Here is a 7,165-nt window from a genome sequence, read left to right as displayed (position 1 = left end):
CTTCGTTTTCCAGGTCTTAGGTCTTCGGTCTTCGTTTTCGAGGTCTTCGTTTTCCAGGTCTTAGGTCTTCGGTCTTCGTTTTCGATACTACCGTTGCAAAAGTACCGTGGGAAAACATTACATCAATCTCTTTGAGGAGAAATCCGTGGAAGAAGGTGTTGTCGAAGGCACTCAGAACTGCGGAAAAAAATTGTAGTAGAAGATGACACGGATGTCGTTTCCACAACAATTTGTCAATCGTGTTGCTTGCACGATGGTATTGACTGATGGAATGCACGCTGAAACACTAAAAATACACTTACTGAAAGCGTCAGAAGTTTCATTTTCAATCGCTCGTTCAGCAAGCCAATGATCAGTTCTCCCGTTTCTTTTATGGTGTGTAAGGCTATTTTTTATTTTTATTTTTGAAGCAAGCAACGCACGTTGGATCAGTTGATCTGATCGGCGTAATATTATTAACATTAAATTGATATTTAGCTTCCCAACTTTTAAAATGTTAGGAAGCTAAATATTTTAAGCTCGCCAGCCGAAATATGGTACACCACTAAAATCAAATTAATATTTACGTTGTATCGGCTCTTGCTCATAATATTTAGCTTCTAAAATTTTTGTTTCTCGAACACTTTCAACCCGCCATTTCCTGTTTACTGTGTTCTCTTTCCTGTTTCCGTTTAAACTCAAGTATGCGCAATAAGACCGGAACCCGTTTTGTGGGAAAATGAAGTCCATTATCTCAGAGTCTTTCCGGGCGCTCACCCACTGACCAAAAAGCCCGAGGACTCTGAGTACGAGATTGAGCTCCTCGTTGTTCGGGCTCCTCGCTGTGTAACGGCAAACCCCGGTGTCAGCCCCGGTGTCAGCCTCCGATAGCAATATTTGATTTTATAGAAATCCTCTGAAATAAAGTAACGCTGCTTCAAGATTCCACTTTAATTTGTGTTGAAAACCAAGTGTGGTTCATTTCTTGGCCTGGATAGCTGGCCTGAATTTCACAGGAGTATTAAGTCATATCTCTGTACAAAGAAGGGAAAATGTAATGCATTTTGCCCTGAATGACGGTGTTTCAGATATGACTGTCCATGTCCAAGTGCAAGGCCAACGATAGACTGCTTTGAGCAAAAAATAATAATAATAATAATAATAATAATAATAATAATAATAATACTAATAATAATAATAATCTTATAGAGATTTAAGTTCATGGAACCAAATTCAATTTTGGTTGATCAGCAATCGGAGAAAGTGCAAGCATTTTTGTTATGGCCAGCAGTTTTAATACATGTACGTGTGGAAATCGAAAGTCATGAGATTAGTATTTTTATCTCTGACATATGAATGAGACGTGAGCATGTTCTGTTACTCTGTAATATTTTCGTTTCGGAATAATTGTATTGTTCTTAATTGTGTTATACTGAACAGGATACTAGAACACTGACAAGCCATTGATTTAACATCAGGCAGAAAAATTGTTTGCCATATATGTACAGTTATAAACGTCTTGGAGGTGCCGTGAAAACTCAAGGTTGTTAAGAGGATAAAGAGGATAAAGATATAGATAAACGCATAATCTAGCCCCTAAGCCCAGCTGAAAAAACTTTCATTCGGGCGAATGTAGCTGTCACATGATTTGTATTTTTTTAACAAGATCATTTGCATTATATTTGCTTAAATTTTTATTTCCTTAAAAATGGCGGTGATGTCACAAAATTGCATTTTCACCTGTTAAAATTAAGGTTATCCTCCAAATCCCCTTAATTTCCTCTTTTGAAAACTAAAAATGTACATCTACAGGTAGATGCCTATACTTCTTGGTGCTATTACTATGGGTAATCAAATGGTGACAAGTGAAATTAGGGAATAATTTCACACGCATTTTGTCCAAAATCCAATAATTATCCGTCCCTTTAGACGAGGGAAATTATTTGATTTTGGACAAAGTGCAAGTGAAATAATTTATTATTATTATTCCCTAATTTCATGAGTATACCATTTGGTTAGCTATTAATATAACGGGTGACAAATTTCGTTCATGAGACATGAGTTTTTTCAAACCTGGATGCCATTTTGACCCTGCAGGAAAAGTTGCCATGGCAAAATTGTAATTTCATATGTGAAATTATAAATTAACGCTGGAATTTGACGATAAAAATTAAGGAGTAATTTGTCACTCATGTTACTACATAATCAAAATTCACATTTACAGCTGCATGAGAAGTTGTTCCATACGTGCTTAACAGGGCTTGAATTTGCGACCAATACAGTTGCAAGTGAACTTTTTCCCTTTGCGGCTAAAATATCTGGAGAAGTCGCAAAGTGTAACTTGTTTTCACCTTCGCTCTTTCAAAAGAAAAGGGTTAGTAGTTGCTACTTTGCTGCTACTTTTGCTAAAATAAATAAATGACAAAATTATTTTGTTTGTCACCATGAATTTTCTTTCAATCTGAAGATAGCATAATTTTGGCGTAATTTAGCTGCGCCAAGCAAGTGCACCACTCCATTACTTCGATCATTGGCCATTTTCAGCGGTTTCTGTACACACGAGTATTGTAGGCTCATATTTTGTTTTGCTAGACCGCTGACAACACAATGCAGCGCGACGATTTTGTGACTAAAATTGCAACTAAATTTTTACATCTTGTCACAAAATTGGGACTAGTTTTTTTCGTTAATTTCAAGCCCTGCTTAATGGGAATGGTATAACCCTGATTAAGGCATTAAAGTTACAGAAAATTCTCTCCTTTTGAAAGGATGATTTAAAATCAACAGGACAAAAATTTACAACATCTATGTCCCCTTTAACCCTAATCCCCACCTAGGAGTGAGACTTTACCCCGCCCTGCCGATTTGGGGTGCTTTAGGTGTGAATGAGTCTACCCTTTCACCATTTTACCCTTTTCGCAGACACCATTGGTGAGTAAAATTGTCTGGCATTGCACCGAGTAATGTTGTTTTGAAACAAACAACATATTTGCTATTACAGGCAAAAACCCCTTCCTATTTCATTACGTGCGTGAAGAGAAAAAACTCAATCCTGTCAAATATGCGCAATATTACAACAAACTAAAATTTCAGGATCCAACCGTTTCCATGAAGAACCTTTTCCTTGAATAATGAAGCACAAAATAGACGACAAGCTTTCTTTCAAATAATTCTTGGCCTTCACATTTCCAATTTTTCCTTTACCTGAAGACTATGCAGAGTTGATCACAGATCCACGTAAGGTTTTCGATTTGTTCTCTGTCTTTGTTGAGCCCATAAGTTACCAGAGAATTTTCCATTTGGTTTCAGTGTTCTACATAACAGCACACTTGGTAAAATAATATTTTAGAAATACAGCTCCTTTTGATTTCGGCTCGACGGGCGATCGATTGTTGTCAAAGTCCATTACTCGTCGCTTTTGAGATTCCAGGTGTTGGTTTTTCACCCCCTGCTTAGTTTATCCAACTGAATTTCCATTATTGAGCTCCATAACAGTATATTTTGTTTAAGGATCCACTAAACCGCCATGCGTGTTACATGACTTTCGACACCATTGAGGGCTAAGTTAATGATTCTCCTTTGTCAACCAGAGAAATCTACGCATTTCCACTACCCTCTCAATCCTAAGAAAATACGCGCAGAAGGCTCTATGCACAAAGACACCACTTACCAGGGGAGTGACAGGCAAGACTTTTACCGACACGGAAAAAAAAAACTAAAAAACATAAAAAAAATAAAACAAACAAATCGCACACACTTTCCGACTGGGATTGCCATACTGGTAAAATTGTCTGGCATTACACCGAGTAAAAGCTGTACATATTGTAAGAGTCAGCCCCAATGGAAGTGAAATACCAACTCACTATTCAAAAAGAGCAGAGAACAGGCTTTCCAGTGTTCTGTTCTCCATGGTTATAGCTTTGTCACAAATCAGAGGGTGTGGTTTGTTTAACACATGCAATCACGAGGCCTTTGATGGCTCGACACTCCTACAGTCCCGTGGACGTTTGGATGCTTATCAATTTCATTGAAACCTACAATCTGCTCATTTTCATATGAATTATGCTATGCCTTAAAACTGCTTTTTAACAATGATCAGCAATGAAATCTTAATAGACATACATGTAACATTGCTGAGGCCCCAACTGGTGAGGAAACCTATTGACCTGGATCGCTGAATAAAAATCCATCCAGTGGTCAAGGGGGATTTGAACCCAAGAGCACCCACATGGCATTCCAGCAATTTTAACCACTTAACCGCACTTTAACAAGATACAATGTGTGATGGGAGACACACCAAGCGTTTTCCTTAGGAAGCATGTTGGTATCGATGGATTATAATTGTGGAACTCTTTTCGTATGCGATGCAGACAATGTTCGTTTCCTCTTCTTAAGGCGTATTTGTGTACAAGCTATAAACACGTACATTGAGACTAAAATTGTATCTTGGCCTATCTTAACTGATAAAACCAGTTGTGTCCGTAATAAAGGATTTTTATTTTTGTGGGATAGGCTACAGCAATGTATCCATAAATGAGGTTATTCTCTCGGTAAGTAATTAAGTCCAAAAGTTTGTAAGCGCTGGCTTACTGGCTTATAGTTGACTACGCCGTTGACTCAATACACTCCATCTGTTTCTCTGTCTTTATGTTGATCAATCAGACACTGCTACTCGTCTTTGACATGATATTATGTTCGCAGATTTCTAACATGCAGGTAATTGTGAATTTATTATTTACTATTATAAATGTAACAGCTCTTTGTTGGGACGATGCAATGTAAATTCCCCACCTTAAACTTTTCAATCATTAACGGACAACTGTTTTTGTCTTTTATTTGACCTCACATCGAAATTAATTCGTTTCTGAGACTTAATTAATGTATATCTACTTTGTATCCAAGGAGAAAACTAAGCTTGGTGACTTTTTCTAGCAAATCCTGATCAGTCCAGTTTCTTCTCGTAGAGTATGCTAGTGAAAATTCAAAACATGGCGCATTTTTGAACAAATGACGCGATTTCCATGTTTTCCACTATTAATATATCTATAATAACATGAAATAGTCTGTTGTTTCAAATCCGATGTAATTTTTATTTATCTTTGTTCAACGTCACTGCAGGGGCGTAGCTAGGATTTTTTGGGGGAGAGGGGGAGAAATGGATCCCACACTCTCAATCCCAGGGTACGTACTGGTTTGTCATGTCGACATCCACGCTGTTTTTATTGAAAGTGGTAATCTTTCGGATGAGCAGTGAGTGCGGGGGGAGGGACAAGCATACAAAATAGCTGCATAGATGAACTAAGCTGCAGGTAACATTATTTTCTCTGGTTTTGTAGTCTGTTGTTAATTCTCAAAAGGCGGGGGAGGAGGTAACGGACAGAGATACAGGACCCCCCTGACTACGCCCATGCACTGCTTACGGCTTGAGTTGTTGAAAAGGAAACATCCGCGACTACTCTCGCTTGCTTTATGTTCACAAGTTTGAAAAATGCTCTTTTGAATTGGGGAATTCTCCACGCATACAAATACGGGTTAATACCAAAGTTGCATAAGACAATCAAAATTTGCAAATCTCGCAACCAGTGAATCATTAAACAACTGCAACTAGTACAGAAATTCAACAGGTAGATCATTATGCATGCAGGTGTAAAGGATGCGAAAAAAACAAAAAGAACGACCATTAATGCCTTAGCCGCTTTGCTCTCTTTCTTTGCGTCTTTGATGTTTTTGTTATTTTCCACTTTACCAGACTCTGTGCTGTCGTTTGCTCTCCGATCTCGCCAATATTTTGCCCGTTGGTGCAATCTTTTGACAATTGCCATGTGGACAAATAAAAGTACGGCAAACGTGCAGATGACTGCGGTGTTGGCGAAAATAAAGGAATAAAATATGAATCCGAGTTTGAAGTAGGCAAACGAAATTCCAAATGCCAAAATCCAAATTATTATGGATGCTATGATGGCACGTTTCGATGTTACCGACATTGTCTTGTATTTCACGGGCGTTGACACGGCGACATATCTGTCGGCTGCTAGTGCTGCCAGTGTCAAAATAGATGCCGTACTCAAGATGAAATACAAAATGTGCAGGATCTTGATGTTTACAATGTCGGATTGAGGCCCTTCACCAATATGGTATATTGCGGATATAGGGTCCATCAATGTTCCTACTATCAAATCTGTCGCGGCTAAGCTCAACAAAAAGTAATGAAATGGAGTTTTAAGATTCCTGAATGGATCCTTAATGATGGCGATACATACTAGTAGGTTTCCGGGAATGGAAGAAACACTGAAAACGATGCAGTACAATAAGACAATCCAGTGGGCGGAAGAACCTTCCCGCATGAGTTTGGAGCCTGAAGGGTCATCCTTACCTCAATCTTGGATGGCTTAATGTTCTAGTTCGACTTCAAGTCTCCTTGCCACAACCAAAGGCTCTTGGTCTATTGACTTCGAACGCCTAGCTTTAATTCCCTTTAGACAGACTCTTCCCAAGCTGACAGGCGTTAACAGAAATGTTGACAGGAAAAATAAAGAGAATGTAACGCTGTGACAACCGGATTCTTTAAGTCGTCTGGAAATCTGTACACAGTATACACGTTGTTCAATTTCCTCTTTTCAGCTTCAGTTTAAACAGTACTGACTCGTCACGTCGAACTGAATGTTCTCAACGATTGTTTGAATGATCCTAAATCGCTGAGCTTTCTCTCCACTGCCTCGGTTTATATCCACTAAAGTTATCATTTAAAGGCTTTTCAATTTCGTGAGTTTTGGTATACGAATTGTTGCTGTCCGCTGTCTCTCGGCACTACCTTAGTGCCTTGTAGTGTCTCTCCACTGGAGCAGGAGTTGCCTCCTCACTGTCGTTTTAACTCAGTAGAAAAGTTTGTAGCCCCTTATCATCGCCGCAGTCATCCTTGAAACTGATCTACGAAAATAGTTTTTGGCCACCTGCCGGAACCTAAAGAAAGAACAGCGACTTTAGACCTTCGAAGTGGTATGATGTCGTGCGGTATAATCAGTTTTGGCTCTTGTACAAGAAAAATATATCAAGCACAATTTAAATAACTGACGATAGGAAGCAAGTTCGGCTTGACAGCGTTAGATTCGAAAGAACTAAGAAAAAGACTAACCTTAAACGGTAAAAGCTCCTGAACTTCGGAATCGATTTGAAATTTCAGTTTCTT

The 7,165-nt window shown here is 38.7% G+C and overlaps 1 pseudogene; it reads right to left on the bottom strand.

Annotated features, from left to right (window-relative positions):
* Window positions 1–5,244: 5,244 nt before the first annotated feature.
* LOC138037961 (adenosine receptor A1-like) lies at window positions 5,245–6,485 on the bottom strand (annotated as a pseudogene).
* Between the last annotated feature and the right edge of the window lie 680 nt (window positions 6,486–7,165).

The sequence above is a fragment of the Montipora capricornis genome, chromosome 2, assembly GCF_036669925.1.
Source record: "Montipora capricornis isolate CH-2021 chromosome 2, ASM3666992v2, whole genome shotgun sequence".
NCBI lineage: Eukaryota > Metazoa > Cnidaria > Anthozoa > Scleractinia > Acroporidae > Montipora > Montipora capricornis.
The sequence above is the reverse complement of the archived record's forward strand: the minus strand, read 5'-3'. Positions and strand labels throughout refer to the sequence as shown.